This window comes from Microtus pennsylvanicus, chromosome 11, assembly GCF_037038515.1.
Source record: "Microtus pennsylvanicus isolate mMicPen1 chromosome 11, mMicPen1.hap1, whole genome shotgun sequence".
Taxonomy (NCBI): Eukaryota; Metazoa; Chordata; class Mammalia; order Rodentia; family Cricetidae; genus Microtus; species Microtus pennsylvanicus.
The window spans coordinates 19,969,232-19,986,617 of NC_134589.1; positions in this window are offsets into that span (position 1 = coordinate 19,969,232).

Consider the following 17,386-nt stretch of genomic DNA (forward strand, 5'->3'; position numbering starts at 1 on the left):
AAAGACATCCAAATAAATGAAATTTGGCAAACAGATGTGTTTAATTTTTCAGAGTTTGGAAAACTGAAGTATGTGTACCATATCATAGATATATACTCAGAATTTCAGTAGGCAACTACTTTAAGTTCTGGAAAGGCTAATTCTGTAATTACACATTTATTAGAAGTTATGGCTATTATAGAAATACTTGTTCAAATGAAGTCTGACAATGATCTATCATATCTTTCGAATAAAATGAAAGTGTTTCTTCTATGCATATTACAGCATAAACCATATTATAGGTACATGACAATCCCACGGGATAAGCAGTTATAGAAAGATCTAATCTCACTTTAGATCATGTTTAATAAAAAGAAAGGGGCAGTAAAGACCTCAGAGATAGCAGGGCTTTATTAACGTTAAATTGTTTAAATGCTAATGAGAAAAAGAACAACCTCTGCAGAGAGATATTGAATAGAAAAGCTACTGAATTAAATCAGCCTGTATATTTTAAAGACCTCATTGAGGTCTTTCATTTGTTTAGTTTTTTCTTATTCAATTACAATAATTTTTTAAAAATATTCCTGTAACAGCGTAAATGAATGCAGACAGATTGTAAAGAATATATACAGCTTTAATGAAGAAATAGACTTACAGTACCACGGTTCCCGCAGAGAACAGGAAGCAGAAGGGAAGGTTGGGCTCACGCCTGAGGTGAACATGCCCCCAGAGGGTGGGTCTTAACCCTACATCTCCTCCCCCTTTTGTCTAAATAAGACAGAATTAAACCAAATACAACTATAAACAATAATAAAAAATAATAAATATAACAAACAATATTGAGAACAAAAGTTTTGTTAAACATTCTATCTCAAGGAGTCTAAATAATGTAGAGAGTAACTACAATTATATAATCTTCAACTCCGTCAAAGATCTGAGAAGGGAATAAATGTTACTTAACAAACAAGAGATATCAAAAATGTGCAACAAATGACAGAGACAACTGACTACCTGGGCAATCACCCAAAGTCTCGTTTGCAATGTTGAGTCAACCAACTTTGGCTAAGGCCTAACATAACTGACATACCATTATCAAATGCAAGGAACTTTCTTATAATTATCCTACCCTGTCTTGGCAAGATAAGACAATCCTGTTTCATATCTTAGTCAGTAGTTGAGGTATGGGCTTTTCTTAACCTAAAGGCCAGTTCTGCCAAGAAGACAAGCTCCCAGTGGAGTGTCTTTGGTGCTCAATGTTCTCTTGGGAGTAGAGTGGCATTGCCAGGAGTAATTGTGTCTCATTGGCACAGAATTCTAGGTTAGATTAAAGGCCATTTTCTACAGCTCTTCGAAGAGGCTGAAGATTATACTATCTATACTAAACATAATCTCTATGTATCTAAAAGACCTGATTAACCTAAAAATAAATATGACAAACACATAATTCTCAATACCTATCTAACTTGAAGACTAAAAGAATAAACAACTGTGCAATATATGAAGACAATGATCTTCAACTGTAAATAATGTCATTACATATCAAATGTAAACAATGTTATTATATAAATAGTATCAGAGGTAGAAATGTACATTGTAAAATGGTAGATGTATCAATACAATATAGACAAAGTTATAAGCATACTCTTATACAAAAATAGAGGTAGGAACACTCACATTCAATATTCAATATATCAATATACAGGAAGCAGTACCAATAAAATTTTCTAAAAACAGTAATTCACAAATACCAATCATCCCATCAAACCAGTTAATCCCCCCTCTTTTTTTGAAGTTATCCCTAATTCCATAAAATATCCCCCCATCCCCTCAACCCTGAACCAACCACTAAAAGATATCCCTACCCTGAGGGCAAACTCTGTTGGGAGAGGGGACGTCGTCCTCTAAAATAGCTTCTAGCTGACATGGGGGTGATGTTCTTCTTAGCGGCTCCTGTGAAAGCAAATGATGGTAAAATTCCCAAATAAACCTTTGACCTAAGAAAATTATAACTAGTCTCTGAGTGTTTTGAGAAGGTCCGGCCAGAGTGTTGTCAAAAATATGCACCATTTGAAATTGTCTTGTGCAGTTGGTACCAAAAACCAGGTCTAATATAAGCGCTTAAAAAAAAAAGAAAAAAATATTCATGACGTCATAAAAACCAGATTGAGTTGATGTTGTGGGGCCCCATCTTCATCCTGGAAACTTCAAAGATTACTGTAGGAAAATTTGTTGCTTGTTATGGGAAAGTTAAACATTAACAACAAGGACACATACTGACACATAAAGAAAGACACAGATATGAGGAAAAGCAAAGAAGTTTATCAAGTATATAATTATTCTTATTCTGTCCCATTTCATGGCTCCTGACCTGAGACAGAAACTCTGAGATATCTCTTATCAACAGGCTTGGAATTGAAGAGGGACTGAGCCATATTCCAACTCCAAAACCAGCTCTACATATTTATAAAGAAGTGTTCAATAAGCCATATATAAAAAAATCAATACTTACAGAATGTATAGAATTTTATTGTTGATCCTTAGTGGGTCGTAACTAGTTTCTATCCATCAGTAATTAAATATTCAGGGTCCCTTAAATTCTATGAAGATGAGTATTTTCCTGTGGAGATAAGAAAAGAACCCTGCCCCCAATTTTTCTGTATTCGTTACCATCAGTATGCTCGCCATCCTTATGAAAGAATTGTTATTTATCTTTTCCAAGCGGTTTATTAATTTTGACAGTATCCACAATTTTTCCTCACCTGTGGAGACAAGAGCAAAACCCCTTCCCCAATGCAGCACATCTCCTGGCTTCCATTGTGAGGTCAGCACATCCTTGAAATAAACTGGTTGATTTAGTTCAGTAGACTTTTCCATTATCCAATGTCTTTCTGCAGCCGTCGTTCCCTTCTTATTAGTGTTGAGAAAATTTAAGGTTAACAAAGCATTATGTAACCTATTTCTGGGGGTGTTCTCCACCCCTTTCTGTTTGTTCAACATATCCTTTATAGTTCGATTTGATCTTTCTATGACTGCTTGACCTGTAGGATTGTATGGTATACCTGTAACATGCTTGATATTGTAATAATCAAAAAACAGTTTCATTTTCCTAGAGACATAAGCAGGACCATTATCTGTCTTTATTTGTGTAGGTATACCCATGATAGCCATGACTTCTAATAAATAAGTGATTACTGAATCAGCTTTTTCTGAACTTAAAGCAGTTGCCTACTGAAAACCTGAATAAGTGTCAAAGGTGTGATGAACATATTTTAATTTGCCAAATTCTGCAAAGTGGAACACATCCATCTGCCAGATTTCATTCCTTTGGGTGCCCTTTGGATTAGTCCCTGCAGGCAGTGGTATTTGGTTATAGAAAGAGCAAGTAGGGCATTTCTTTACAATCTCCTTAGCTTGTTGCCATGTAATAGAAAACTCTTTCTTCAAACTTTTGCTATTAACATGATGCTTTTTATGAAATTCAGAGGCTTGCAGCACACTACCAATCAATAATTGATCAATTTCTGCATTACCTTGTGCTAGAGGACCTGGCAGACCCGTATGGGATCGGATGTGTGTTATGTACATAGGGCAAAGCCTGTTCCTGATCAAATCTTGAACCTGGAGAAACAATGAGGTTAGTTATGTATTATCAGGTATAAATTCAGCAGTTTCAATATGTAAAATAACTCTTTCTGCGTATTGTGAATCAGTAACTATATTAATAGGTTCTTTAAAATCCCTTAGCACCATAAGAATAATTCCACCTTCTGGACAGAATTATAAGGACTTTGTTCCACCTTACCCAAGTCTTCTGATTTGTAACCTGAAATCTGCCTTCCCTGATTTATTGGCATCAGTATAGAATGTACGGGCTCCAGTTATTGGAGCATCATGGATGATTCGAGGAGGAATCCAAGAAGTTCTCTTTATGAAGTTAAGCCTCTTGCTTTTTGGATAGTTGTTATTAATGTCTCCCAAAAAATTAGCACAAGCTCTTTGCCATGGTTCATTATCTTCCCATAATTTCTTTAGTTCATCAGCAGTGAAAGGCACTATAATTTCTGCTGGGTCTATGCCTGCTAGCTGACGATGTCTCAGCTTGCCTTTTATAATTAACTCAGAGACTTTTTTCACATAAGTTTTCAGTTTCTTACTTGGTTTATGTGGTAAAAAGATCCATTCCAAGATAATATCATCTCTCTGCATTAAAATTCCTGCAGGAGGAATTTTTGATGGTAGTATGACGAGAATACAATCGAGCTCTGGATTCACCAGTCCACATGTGCCTGTTGTAATTTTTCCTCAATCATTGTCAGTTCCTTTTCTGCTTCAGCTGTTAATTCTCTGGGACTGTTTAAATCTTTATCACCATCCAAGGTTTTGTTCAAATGAATTATTAGATCAGGTGTTATCCCAATAGCTGGTCGTAGACTGGAAATGTCTCCTAACAGTCTTTGAAAGTCATTAAGAGTCTGTAGGCGATCTCTCCTAATTTGTGCCTTTTGTGTCTTAATTTTTTGCAAACCTATTCTATAACCTAAATAATTAACAGAATCTCCTTTCTGAATCTTTTCAGGAGCAATTTGCAATCCCCATTTAGGTAAAAGTATCTTTATTTCTTCAAACAGTCTGTTCAAGGTATCCATGTTTGAATCGGATAACAAAATGTCGTCCATGTAATAATATATTATCAATTTGGGAAATTTCTTGCGGATCATTTGCAATGGTTGATTCACAAAATATTGGCACAGGGAGGGGCTATTTAACATACCCTGGGGGAGGACGGTCCAGTGGTACCTCCTCAAAGGTTGAGAATTGTTATAAGTAGGCACTGTGAAGGTTAATTTTTCTCTATCTTCTTTTTGCAAAGGTATAGTGAAAAAACAATCCTTTAAATCAATAACTATGAGAGGCCATCCTTTTGGTAATAAAGAGGGCAAAGGAATTCCAGATTGCAGAGGACCCATAGGTTGAATAACCTTGTTGATGGCCCTGAGATCTGTCACCATTCTCCATTTACCTGATTTTTTCTTGACCACAAATACAGGAGAATTCCAAGGGCTGGTAGATTCTTCTATATGTCCAGCATCTAATTGCTCTTGTACCAGCTGTTCTAAAGCCTGTAACTTTTCCTCAGCTAAAGGACATTGCTTTGTCCATATTGGTTTCTCAGTCAACCATTTTAGAGGCAAGGCTGTTGGTATCTCTGAAGGGATATCAATTGTTCTTGTACAGCCCGAATGGCCGGTTTTCTCCATTTATAATATCTTTTAATATTATTCTCAGAAATATAGGCTCTAGAAGTAGCAGGAATGTTAATTTGGGTATTCCATTGTTGTAATAGGTCACGACCCCATAAATTCATTGGCAATATTGGCTACATATGGCCTTAATCTTCCTATTTGTCCCTCTGGCCCTATACATTCGACCCATCTCATGCTCTGCCTTACTCGAGATAGGGTTCCAATTCCCAGGAGCTGAACATTTACATTCTGAATAGACCAATATGGATGCCAAGATTCTGGGATTATGATACTTACATCAGCACCTGTGTCCAGCAGGCCAGTAATAAAAATACCATTTACACACACTCTCAGCTTAGGTCTTTGATCATTTATAGAAGTTTGCCAAAACACACGTAACTCATCTTTCTGATCATTATTGCTTGTGACAGTAGGCACGGGGCTTCCTAATTGTCCTGACGAGGCATGTTCTCTCCAGAAACTGGAAATGACTGAACCATGTTTGCAATGGGGGCCTGTGAGCCCCCCTCACGTTTCCCATATGTATCAGGTTGCCTTGTCTATCTCTTGTAGACCTGCATTCATTTGTCCAATGTCCGCCTTTTCCACATCTTCTACATAAACCTGAAGGCTGAGTCTTCCTATTTCTGTTATTTCTAGAAGATGCATTATTATTATTTCTGAAAATCCGTTGTTTACAATTCCTTTTCATATGACCCATTTTGCCACAATTAAAACATTTGGTATTCTGGTGTCTCCTTTTACCATTGGAAGTCGCTTCTTCTACCCATGCTTCACTGCCATAGTCAAATGTATCAACATTCAGTGTATGCAAGACCCATTCTTCCAAGGGCTCTGATCTGAGCTTTAAAGGCCCCAAAATCCTTTTGCATTCCACATTTGCATTTTCATAAGCCAAAGACTCAATCATTATACGTCTTGCTTCTGGGTCAGATATTCCTATTTGTACAGCCTTAGTTAGAGTTTGTAAAAAGTCACTAAAGGGTTCTCTCTGACCCTGTTTAACTCTGACAAATGATTCCATTTTCTGTCCTGGGTCTTGTACCCTGTCCCAAGCCCTTAAGGCTGCTGTAGTACACATGGAGAGTGTGTTTTCATCCAAATTAGCTTGTTCCTGAGGGTTGGAAAAGAGCCCTTCACCTAGAATTTTATCTAGGGAAATGTCAATTCCCTTCGCTTTTTCCTGCTGTTCTAAAAGTCTAGCCTCTTGCCTGAATAAGCATTTCCATTTTAATTGCGGTCCACTCTCAAGTACCGCAGAGCTCAGCTGGAGCCAGTCCGAGGGGGTTGCTCTGCTTGTCGTGGCCCAAGATTTTAGCATCTCTTTAACAAAAGAGGCTTGCATCCCAAAAGTCATGACAGCCTGTTTAATTTCTTTGAGATCATTCATACGGACAGGCTCCCATGTATCTTCCTTGATGACCCTAGGGTTTCTGGAACCAATCACCTTCTCTGTTGTTATTACTGGAAAGGGGCAGGTAGAGCTGTAGGTAGAGCTTTGTGGAAATTATCCCTGAGAGATTTACCCACAGATGTAGTTAAAATTTGCCTTTCTACCCTTTGCTCTTCTTCATCAGAATTTAGAAATTCTTCAATCTTTTCAATTCTATTCACCATTGCCTTCTGCAATGTCTGAATCTCCTGTCCAGAATTATGTTCCAAAGCCTTCATTGAGGATTCTAAAGTATGAAGTTTGTCCATTAGAGATAACATATCATCTTTGGACATAATTTTCATGGCATAAATCTTGCCTTCTTGTATTGACAATCTTTCCGTCAATCTGTCATAAGCTTTAGACAATATTCGATTGTCACATTCAGCAGTTTTGATTCTCTCAGTTAATGTTTCAGTTCCTACAGAAAGGGACTGCTGGAACTTACGATCCAAATCAGCTGTTCCCTCTTCCATAGTAATGAATTTCTCCTTAACATCAGCCTGTACCTTTTTTAAATTTTGCTCAGTTGACCGAGTCATATTAAACAAAGATTTGTTCTCTTCCTGGAGAACTTCAAACTGATTCTTGAGAAGATTGTTGTCATTCTCAATAGTTTTTAAGCGTGCAACCTCTGCTTGTAAAGACTTTATCATATTTCTATTATCAAACCATATAGTGCCAAGGAAAACTACAAATCCCAGAAGGATCCATACATGTGGGGTGATAGACACCTCTTGTAAAATCTCCCACATGGTACACTCAAAAAGTCTGTTAAAGTCTCTAATAGTAACGTTTTCAGACATTTTATTTATAAATGAAAAAAATATTTTTAGCTGCAATGACTGGTTCCTGCCAGTGGTGGCGAAAGAGTCCACTTGAGTCCACGTGGAGAGCCGTTCTGAAACAACTCCAAACCCAAAGTTATTGTTCTGTCTGAGGAGTTAGAGTGGTTGCTTAAGGGGTCACTTTGAATCAGACCAAATCTGCCGCTGTGGCGGCTTTTGTTGCAAAACCGCAGGTACTTGAGCTTCCGGCAGGCAGGGAGGGGTTAATTGCTCCGCGAGCAGGCGGGGCAGAATGGGCGTGTGTGGCTGAGTGTATCTCAGACTTGGCACTGGGGCCTGAGTCATGAACTAAAAAAGCGGCACCCAGGAGCGTGCTGTGTTAGCTAGCGGGCTACGCACTTGAGTCCAATCGCGCTTCAGGAGCTCCGGTAGCTAATCTTGCTCGCAAATGCTGGTAAAGATCGAGATCCCCCCCCCTGCCGGGGCAGGGCAAGATTGCCTGACGTTGGACACCAAAATGTAACGGCGTAAATGAATGCAGACAGATTATAAAGAATATATACAGCTTTAATGAAGAAATAGACTTACAGTACCACGGTTCCCACGGAGAACAGGAAGCAGAAGGGAAGTTTGGGTTCATGCCCTGCCTATTTATAGGTAAACACTAGCCCCAGGCGAATCTGCCCCCAGAGGGCGGGGCTTAACCCTACATATTCCATTGACTTCAGAATGAAAACTGGGATACATGTTATGTTGGGGAAGACGTTTTGCCTTTCTTTCCACTGGAGAAGAAAAGGTGTAGATACCATCAAGAAAAATTAGATTCAAACAGGAGAGGCTTCCTCAATGAGGAGAGACTATAGTTCAGAAAGCTCAGTCATTCAGTTCAAACTAATACATAAGCCTTTGGTTAGGCATGAAAAAAATAAAAAATAATATTTTCAAATGATAATTTATCAAAGACACACTTGCCTTACTGGCATGAAACGAAAATGGACTTTCTTAAATAAACCACCTGTCTTCACTCCATATTAGAATTCGGACTGTAGATTGTCATGTGGCCCACGCCATCTTGGACATCAGCTTTTCAGTTTTCTCTTAAATAAAAATTTTTGTTGTTTGGTATTTAAAGCATAGTTAAGAGATTTAAAATGTTTTAGATAAATTCAAAGGGTTACTATAGCTCAAACTTGTTTTCTAAATCTCTAAGAGTTTGAGTGATTTGAAGATAAAAGGTTTCAGTAGGGCATTGGTAGCCTATGACTTTAATCCCGACAGAGATAGGTGGATCTCTGTAAATTCTTTTCTAAATTCTAGAGTAATGGGGAACAAGATGGTGGTGGCATGCACCCTTAATCCCACCACCCAGGCACAAAACTCAAATACAGTTCCTAATTGGTAGGTTTGCATACTAGAGAAATCACAAACTACATTAACAGGTTATTATAGAAACCTTCTACAGGCTTACTTAGAAGGGAACTAATTTCCAATGTGGGCAAGAACAAAGAGCAGCTTTTGCGACTGCCAGTAAGCTCTTCTCCGTGCGTGCAACCCTGGCCAATATTGAGCCAGATACCCTAATTATGGATATCATGTTTATTGGTGACTTGGCAACTGGGAACCCTTCATAAAGCAAAAGGAGTCTACCAACATTTGCCTGTTGGCTTCTTTTGCAAATGCTTTCCACTTACATAGAATAAATATTCCTTCTTTGAGAAACAAATCTGGACATCCTACAAGGCATGGAATACCTTATATTCAGTCACCGCCAGCCACCCTAGGATCAGTCCTAAGAGTGCCCCATACAATGGTGGACTGGATCTGTTTGAAGACAGAGTCCTTTGCAGGCTTAGCCCTGGAAGCCAAAGTGTTACAGTGGAACTGGTACCTGTCTGATTCTTTGTGACCAGGATGTGGTAGCAAAGGGGTCTTGCCTTCTTGCACTGAGGAAATAGTTCAGTTACCCATAATTCCCATTCCTAAGCTTGTTCACCCCTCCCCCCAAAGAGGCACCCATTGGACTCTGGGGACTGACCAAATGACACAACATTTGGTTAAAGCACAGTTTCCTGTTAGGGGGATGGAATGGCCAAAGGCAAGGGTAACGCAAACTCAGTATCAAGCTGGGATAGCTCAGCCCTAGTACACAAAGTTAATCCAAGAGCTTTCTGCTTGAATATTATAAACAGGATTAAATCAAATCAACCATAGGTTGAGAGCAAGCAAGCAACCAACTTCCATGAAAAAGTCACAGAGTGGGTGAAAGTCCAGAGGATAGAGAGAGAAGCACACAAGAAGTAGAGGGGAGGTTGGAGGGTGTCTCCAGGCAGCGTAGGAGAAAGTCCCCTTCTGGGGACAATGGCAGAGGAGGAAGCAGCTGGGTGCTTTCTCTGCCTCTCTGAGCTTGCAAGTTTTTACCCCAACATCTGGCTCCTAAGTCTTTGTTGATAAAATGACAGAGACTTAGATAAAAAAGAAACCTAAAGACTATACTCAAGCTTGCTCTTCTATAAGCCTAAGAGAAACATTCTGAACCTGCACAGCCTTCCACATCCGTGGAATCGAGTGGTTATGCTGATTTCTGGCACCAGCTTGGAATAAAAGAAAGCAACCAGTATATTGTCTCTTCAGTAAAGTCATTCTAGGCAAAGAGTTAAGAAAGGAAAGAAAAAGGAAATGAGGAATGTCAGAACAAGAAGCAGCCAGGCAAAGGGAAGCCTTGGAGCCACAGAGCTGGATGTACGGGGCCCGCCAGCGCCAGCTCCCTCAGAGACCACCCTTCTTCATATTTTTTTACAGGTACTTCAATGCCAGGGTCAATAAATTTAGAAAAACACTTGTGACAACCCATCCTCACAAGACCACCGTTCAGTCTCCTAGGCCAGTTCTTTTCATGAGCGCTCAAAACAGGCACAACAGCGAGAGAGCCCCCAAGGCCAGGAAAGAGCAAATCCTCTCGGAGTGTGAGAAACCTGCCAAGAGGCTTGGCTACGGGAACTTGATTGACAGAGAGCAATGTGAGGAAGTTATCAGGGGGCTTGGAGAGAGGACAGGGTTGACTTGGACCCCGTCCAGGAACGGGGAGGCAGTAGCCCAACTGAGGGCTGCTGAGGATCTCCACTCTTGGAGCAGGTGGAAGGACTTTATTCGAGGGTGCGCTGTCAGCGGCGACAAAGGGGGTACCCCAGTGCAAACTCTCTAGTGCCTGCTCAGTCAGCAGCACGAGCTTGTCGAAGCCATGAGAGACTAACTGGCTGGCCAGATGTTGAAGAATGAGAAGAGAGAAGAGAAACTTAAGATCCATCCTCTTACTCTCATACCGAGTCCGGGTTGACTTATCAACAGGATTTCCTTCCTCCCAAGCAGGAGCAACCACCAAGCGGCTCGGCCGCTCCACCTCTCCTGGCACAACACCAGGTCTGCCAAGTGCACCAGAGGGAAGACGCAGATTTCTGAACTGCATTCGGCTAGCAGTGCATATGCTTAGGCGCCATGAATGGATGTGGCTGCATGGGATGACTGCGGGCACCCGACCCCGCTTCATTCTTCAATCCTCCACTTTCATAAAGCCTGGTTTCGAGGCCAGCCTGGTCTACAAGAGCTAGTTCCAGGACAGGAACCAAAAGCTACGGAGAAACCCTGTCTTGAAAAATAAAAAAAATAAAAAAAAGAGTCCATAAAGCCTGGTAAAGGATTACTCCTGCCAGGACTAGTCCTCATTGCCCAAATTTAAAAAAAAAAAAAAACAACCCCACAACTTCCTATTATGTATTACATGTAAATGTTGTATCAGACACAAAGCACAGCATAAAATTATCAGATGTCTAGCAGACCTGATATGATCCAGGGCTTTATGCCTTAACGCCTTAACGATTATTTCTCTTTCTTGAAGCTTACTTTCCTGATTGTTCAACCTTACTGATACCAGATTCTAGGAGTGAGCCTTCCATTCAGTGTGGATGTTAGGCAATGTGTGGTCTCTGCAGGCACAAAATGTGATGCTTGGCTAACAGGGACAAGGGCAAGCAGAAGTTTCCACGGGAAAAAGCTGTGCCTGTGTTAAATCAGCTACACAGTAGATTGGCTGACTGTGAAATGCTAAAGTGTTACAAGATGGGAGCCAGAAAATGCCTCAGACTATCTGTGGCCCTTTAGGAGGTGTTCTGTGCCCCCCTCTGCCTGTCACCTGACATTCCTGTGAGTGCCAGCGTCTTCTAATGTGGATGTTGTGTTTTGAATGAGAAATGTCCTCCCAAATAGTTTTAAACACGTGGTCCCCAATTGGAGGTGCTGCTTGGCAGGAGTGGGATGGGGAGGGGTATGGAGCCTTTTGGAGGTGCAGCCTCACTGGAGGAAGTACTTTACTGGGTGTGGACTAAAGGGTTTATAGCCTTGCCCACTTCCTGCTTGCATTCCCTACTTTCCATGCGTGGTTGAGACATGATCTCCCAGCTTCCTGTTCCTGCTGTATGCCCTCCCCACCTTCATAGACTAAGCTTCTAGAATCAGAATGAACTCATTCTTCCTTAAGTTGCTTTTGGGCTATTATTCAAACATCATTTCCAGATGAAATATCTGGAAAGTTCTAACACAATATCAAAAATGTCCTCCAAGAAGACTCAATGAAAGCCTGACCAAAACCTCTCAACACCGAAACCTCTATCCTGATTGTACCAGGGCTCCTTTCTTTGGGATGCGTGTGCTGTTTCTGCTTCTGTTGCTTAGCCTTGCCTTCCCACTTCTCAATGAGCATATACAGTTTTTCTCTTCCAGAATCCAACAAACCTGATTACCCAAGGCTTCAGCAAAGAAGACCACTTTAGTAATCATTGCCAACGATGCCTTTGTCTGGGGGATTTCATAGACTTCCCAATGGAGACGTCAAAACATTAGGAAAGCGTAGGAGAGACTGTATCTGCCCAACTCAGTTCTGGGCCCCTACCCAGCAGCTCCAAGAAGACCGAATCCCTCAGTAGCCCACAGGCACAGGAATAGCTTAGCAACCTAGGACTCGGCCTGGCTTGGGCTATGAAGACACACTCACTAGTCTCGTAGCATAGGGCCCTCACCTGCATTAAGTTGCATATACACCGCATGTCAAACAGTGGAGTGTTCCTTTTTCCTGATTTCACCTTAGTAACTCTTGTGGCCAGCTTTCATTCAAGCATATTCTAGAACATATCTAACAATGAGAAGGAGGGGGCCAATTCGGCCTAAACTGGTTCTGGATACATGTCCAGCCAGAGAAACTCTGTCCTCCAAGGTTTTATGGAAAAATCTTATATTTACTGTCGTATGTCTATGCATAATTGGGACACATATGATTCAAATCAGACGGATCATGGTAAAGAATATTTGAACCAAGCAAAGACTTACATAATCCAAGCCTATCAGTCAAAACAGGAAGATTGCCCATAACCTGATGGAGGAAGGTCATTGGTTAATTAAATAAAGAAACTGCTTGCCCTGATAGGTTAGAACATAGGTGGGTGGAGTAAACAGAACAGAATGCTGGGAGGAAGAGGAAGTGAGCTCAGAGACGCCATGTTCCCCTCTCCCGGGCAGACGCGATAGCTCTGCTCTCTGAGGCAGACGCATGAAGCTCAGACCCAGGATGGACGTAGGCTAGAATCTTTCCCGGTAAGACTGATGCTACACAGATTATTAGAGATGGGTTGATCGGGATATGAGAATTAGCCTGTAAGGGCTAGAGTTAATGGGCCAAGCAGTGTTTAAAAGAATACAGTGTCCGTGTAATTATTTCGAGGCATAAGCTAGCCAGGCGGCTGGGGTGCTGGGGATGCAGCCTCGCCACTCCTACTACTACAATAACCCATTATTAACAACTAACTCTGCTGTTCCTCAAACCCTTAAAAGGAGGCTGCAGATACTGAACACTACACAGCACGACAATCATGGAGTCCACTGCTCACTGTACTATTGTATTGTTTCTGAATACGGTTTCCTTGCCACTTTGCAATCTGTGTTGCCTGGATTCTTTAAACAAGATGCCAAGAGTCTGGAAATGTTGATCCAGGCAACAATGTCCAGCAACATTTCCACGGCCCACTTCAGCTCTGAGGAGCCAGACGGATGGTGCATAGCAGCTCATCTCCTTACAAGTTTAATGTCTCAATTCTTTTCCTATTTCCCTTATTTATTTCATCGTATGTGTGTGTGTGCATGTGTATAGACGTGCATGCCACAGCAAAATTTGGAATGGACATGCAGGGGGTCAGTTCCTTCCTCCACGTGGGACTGAACTTGAGGCATTGGGCTTGGCTCCTGTCCTCTGAGCCATCTCAACAGCTCTGGCCTCAACTATTGGGGAGGATGTTGTGTGGCTAGACAGGTAGTAGCAATCTTGGAGGCCGCTGAGGATAGTCTCATTATCCGCTTTAGATTCTAGCTCCAGTTTACCATATAAAAGGATGGAGGAACAGGGGACTTTCTTGGGATCCTCTAAAGGACAGCTATTTTCTCTTGGTTAAAAGAATAGAATCTTAAATTCTCCCTCAGATGCTAACTAGATATAACAGTCTAATCTGCTTCCAGGATTAGAGAGATTACATACTATTGGCCCCTCAAAGTGGTCCTGCCAGTCACCTGGTCAAGAGACCACCCCTCAGGGAAGCTGATTTAGCTGAAGGCTTGCTAAGGGGATGGGAGGAATAATTATCCCCTTAGTGAAGTGATGGACTTACACGCCCCAGATGCCGCTTCAGACCCTCACTGCTAAGCCCACCCTCTTTTCTCATTTTCTAATTCTAAACCGAATCTTTTTCTTTTCCCCTTTCTATGCCTTCCTTAGATGCTGAAAAAAAACCCAGAAGCATGCTTGCCATAGCATATGGAGATTTGTTTTCCCTAAAGATCCTATAGCTCCTTACAGACCCCCACTACTGACTTAAAAGGCGTCTTCCTCCCACACCTCCATCATCTGCCTCAGCAGCTTCAAGAATTTACAATTTGTCCGGCCTGTTTTTCTTGCAAGATACAGTAAAATGACCCTTCAGCTTCCTCCCAAGATCCTTTTGAAATTATTTTAGCAACCAGACTAAGAACATTGTTACCGTTGCTGAACTCCTTTTTCCCCTAATGGACAAAATGCGGGTTCTTTGCATGGCTTCTTTGCAAAATGACCCTGAGTCCTCCTTTCAAACTTCCAAACAAGCTTTGTGCTCAGTTGGAACCTCCAGTTCACCTATACTAGATCCGGAAAGCCCCATTCCTCTCTCTCCTCTCTCTCTCTCCAAAGTCCTCCCTCTCAGAGAATCTCCAACAGAGGGAAGGCACCAAAAAACCCAGTTCCACATTTCTGGTGGCTACAAGAGCTTCTCCCCTGAAGTTGCCAGCCTCCCAAGTTCTTACCTAAAGCACTCAGCTTTTGATCGTACTTGGGCACAAACCCAGCTTGTGACAGACATGTCATTAGACAGGCATGTCATTACCCCTTGCCTACAACCTATATAAGCTCCCTGCTTTAATCCTGGCAGGGGTGTGACTTCTCCTGCCTCTGTCTCTGGGACTGGAGAACTCACCTGGGAGTTGCTTTACTCAACCTGTTCATTCACTTTTTCAATTCAGCTTAACCTGGCTTACTGTGTGGACAGAGGAACCTGATATCATGATATAGAAAACCTATTACTAGCCGGGCAATGGTGGTGCACGCCTTTAATCCCAGCACTCGGGAGGCAGAGGCAGGCGGATCTCTGTGAGTTCGAGACCAGCCTGGTCTACAGAGCTAGTTCCAGGACAGGCTCAAAAGCCACAGGGAAACCCTGTCTTGAAAAACCAAAAAAAAAAAAAAAAAAAAAAAGAAAGAAAACCTATTACTCCCACAGAAAAGGAAGCGCCCTTCTGCCACCATTGGGCGCTTGAGGCATCTCCTAATTTTCTTAGAAACTTGGTTCAGGCTAAACAAATACTTGTGGCTTCCATGCAGAAAAGAGTATCAGGGTGACCCCATCCAAAGAAGAGTTGGGGGTTTATAGAAGATATTTTACTATAGGCTTAAGAGAGTTAAAAGAGATCCCAGAACAAAAGGCACATTCAAGAGCATGGGTGGCGGGGGAGCGAGCAGGGCTCCACTGCCCTTATAGGAGTCACATGTACTATAGAGACCGTCATTTTGGCGGGGTTTGAAGTGTCTTTAAAGGTGGGTGTGGGACAGAAATCAGATCTCAGGGTGGTTCCCGAGGAGGAGCTGGGCATTTAAGAGGATTCCAATTGATAAGGTAAAAGTCTAGCTCTCAGGAATGAAGGTCGGTGGGATTGCTTCCCTGTAAACAAAGTTAAGCCTTGTTTGGATTCCCAAGAGACCTCTGGGAGAGAAGGCTGACAAGGCCATCTGTGCCATCTTTAAACCTGCTTCGTTGTTAGTCTAAATTCCAAAAGGTCCTTATTTTAAAGAGTATTTTTAATTACTTATATCTATATGGGTGCAGGTGCCCAGGGGGGCCAGAGGTATCTGATCTTAGGGCCTCTGGAGCTGGGGTCACATGTGGCTGGGAGCCACCTGACATGGGTGCTGGGAATAGAACTTGGGTTCTCAGGCTTCTGTGGGTGACAGAGTGGAGCTGCGTTGCTGTCTCCTTGATATAGACCTTCTTTTAACCACCGAGCCAGCCCTTCACCTACCGTTTCCCCCTTAAAAAACATCTTTAAAGGCAATACTATATCTTTGTCAGCAGCCTTCAGAGCGCAAGTTCATTGTGCTGTTATCCTTGCTTCTCAATCCAAGCTCTAGGTGAGGGCCTCTTCTTCTTTATCCCCATCATTTTCCATCTCTCTAGCCTACCTCAGTCCACTTCCTGGGAAATTCATGAATTTTTAAAAAATGAAGGAAAGTATTGGTGTATTGATAAGGAAGGACGTTGCCATACTCAGGCAGTAAGTAGTCTAGACTTTTGAAAAAAAAAAAACTGAAACTATCCATGCTAGCCAGAGGAGAATGGTTTTTCAGAGGTGGAAGATGGCGGGGAAGGGGGGCAAGAGGGAGGGGGCAGCGGCTCCATGGGTTGAACAGCTACCTCAAAGGACCAGGAAAAGGTACTTTAACAAGCCGGGGGAGGGGGGACTGGGGCAGGCAGACATAGGGAAAAGGTTAGTGACCTGGGAACCGCACTTGGTTTCTGTGCTATGCACATACACTTCTCATGACCCGCCCAGCATTCCAAGGTCTGTGCATACATGTTCACATACTATATGCACACCTTGGCAGCCAAGACTCCTGCCTGAATCTGCAAGCGGCATGCATACTTCACTCTGAACAACTGAATGAACATCTCCTCCCCTTAAGGACCATCCCATCCAGCCACAGATTCCATCCAGTCATACACCAGCTACATCCAGTTACAGGGGTGGAGGGGCCCTCTGGCTTGAACTCATCTTGCCTGTGTGAAGTCTGAATGAAAATGGCCCCCATAGACTCGGAGGCAGTGGCTTTATTGGAGCTGGTGTGACCTTGCTGAAGGAAGTGCATCACTGGGGTTCAGGCTTTGAGGTTTAGGATGCTCAAGCCAGTCCCAGTGTCACTCTCTCTTGCTGCTGCCTTTGGATCTGCATGTAGAACTGTCAGCTACTTCTCCAGCGCCATATCCACCTTCATGCCGTCATACTTCCCACCATGACAGTGGACTAAACCCCCAGAACCAACTGTACGCCACCCCCAATAAGATGTTTTCCTTTATAGAGTTGCCGTGGTCATGGTGTCTCTCCACAGCAATCAAAACCCTAACTAAGAAGGTGTGCTTGTTCAATAAAGCAAATTGAGTCCTCTAAGGGAATTTGTAGGGGAAAATCCCTATTAGCTTTTTTGTGCCCGTGCTCAATGCATGTGCATTCCATGTGCAGTAGAAAAGAGGATGCAGAGCTTTAAACTGTCTACCAAACCAGCGATCACCCCCACCCAGGCAACATCC